This window comes from Etheostoma spectabile, unplaced genomic scaffold, assembly GCF_008692095.1.
Source record: "Etheostoma spectabile isolate EspeVRDwgs_2016 unplaced genomic scaffold, UIUC_Espe_1.0 scaffold310, whole genome shotgun sequence".
In the NCBI taxonomy this organism is placed as follows: domain Eukaryota; kingdom Metazoa; phylum Chordata; class Actinopteri; order Perciformes; family Percidae; genus Etheostoma; species Etheostoma spectabile.
The window spans coordinates 684142-686203 of NW_022605582.1; the positions used below are offsets into that span (position 1 = coordinate 684142).

The window sequence follows — 2062 nt, forward strand, 5'->3', positions numbered from 1 at the left end:
TCCAGACCTTTCCTTACCAGTTCCCCCTCGTCCTCGCTCCCAAGCTAATAAATGCCCACTGCTTGTACTTTTTCAAATTGTGGGTTTTTTTTCTAAAGTATTTTCTGTGTTTTTTACTTCTGCATCCATGGTTTTCAACCGCAGATTTACTCTGGGACGGTAAACTGAATATCTTAAAAGTTAGGGATAAAACTAAGAAATTTGAGGACGTCGTCTTGGGCCAAACAACTAATCTAAAAATGGAGAAAGTAGTCCACACACTCCTACATCCGTGATCTTCAACCGCAGAGTAACGTCAGACAATCTGCTTCCTGTTTACACCGGCACGCACATGCCCGGTGTGTGTGAACGCTCCTGTGATGTGTTGTCAGACGTGACAACACATCACATGAGCGTTGGACTCTGTCTTCTCTTGGACTCGGCTAGTCCTTGTCTTGGACTCGACTCAAGCGTAGATGTAGCCTCAGTGAGTGGAGGATGTAACCCTCTGATTACGAGGGTCAGGGTTACAGATATGTTCTGTACGGCTGTGCAAGGATCAAAACCAAAAGTGAAAAGATACAGGAAGAGACGCGTCAACACCCGGCACTGCTCGAAAGCCGTTTTCCAGAGAACTTCTGAAGGCGTTGTTGTCGAACATATGAGTGAGCTGTCAGGATATTTCCTCCACCCTAACCACCTCTCTGCCTTTCACCCCTCCCTCCCTCCCTCCCTCGCACCACCACTGCCTCTCTCCCCCGCTCTGACACCTCCCCTCAGCGTAATACACACCAGCAAGCAATCGATACACACTCCGCTGAGAGCCAGGAGGAGTTGTGGCAGTGTAGGCACCACACATTACAGGGTGGCCAAGGCCAATCAGCTGTGGAGGGGAGAAGGACCGGAATGGGAGCCACGGCCATAGGTGTAGATTTTGGGATTTACCCCACAGAGATCTGAGGACCAGGTAACCATTGTCCTCAGATATCCACCAGAGGTTAGAACATCAACACAGAGACCAAAGGAGGGGAAAGGGACGGAAATCCAGCAGAATTCTGGAAATCCTGGAAACTAAATGTCAAAAATCTTATGTCGAGTTAGACAGCAGAAAGCTCCACAAGTCTAGACTTAGTCTAAGTCTAAGTCTAGACTTGTGGAGCTTTCTGCTTTTCTAACACAAGTGAGAAAGTATGAGGAAATAAGACAGTGGGAGTGGCATAGGATCCAGTTTGTTTTGCTTTTTAATAAATGTACTATGGCTTGGCGGAAATAATCAATTCTGCAATGAAACAATGGTAACAAGAGGTACTGGAGTCCTAAAAAACATCCTGAAACTAAGTGGATGGATGGATGGTTGGTGGATGGTTTGGGTGGGTGGATGGATGGTTTGGGTGGATGGATGGATGGATGGGTGGAGGGTGGTTTGGGGTGGATGGGCTGATGGTGGGTGGATGTGGTTTGGGTGGATGGATGAGATTGGTGGATGGTTTGGTGATGGTGGATGGATAGCTTGGTGATGGTTTGGGTGGATGGGTGGATGATGATGGTGTATGATGGGTGGTGTGTTGGTGGCTGGGGGTATGATGTATGGGTGGATGGTTTGCGTGGATGGGTGGATGGAGGTGGGGATGGAGATGGGTATGGTGGGTTGGAGGATGCGATGGTTGGATGATGGAGGATGGGTGGATGGATGGGTGGGTGGAGTGGGAGGAGTGGATGGAGAGGGTGGTGGATTGGTGGAGCGTGAGTTTGAGGTGGATGGGTGGATGGATGGATGTTTGTATGTATTGTTTGGTGGATGGATGGGTGGATGGATAAATAGTACATTCATACATGTACAGCGGCTTGAGAAAGTTCACACATCCAGGCTAAAGTTGATTAAAAAGGAATAAAAAAACATCTTTTGGAAATTGATCTTAATGCCTTTAAAATTAAAAATAAATAGGAAAATCCAACCTTTTAAGGACACCAATTTTCTTTGTGAATGAATGATGCATTCCTCTTTTTATTCAACTTTAGCATGGGTGTGTAAACTTTCTCAAGACACGATAGATAGATAGATAGATAGATAGATAGATAGATA

The 2062-nt window shown here is 46.4% G+C and overlaps 1 long non-coding RNA gene across 1 annotated transcript in view; it reads right to left on the bottom strand.

Moving 5' to 3' along the window:
• LOC116686070 (uncharacterized) overlaps window positions 1-2062 on the bottom strand; it is a 23629-nt gene that overhangs the window by 433 nt on the left and 21134 nt on the right. The gene's annotated exons all lie outside the window — the stretch shown is intronic.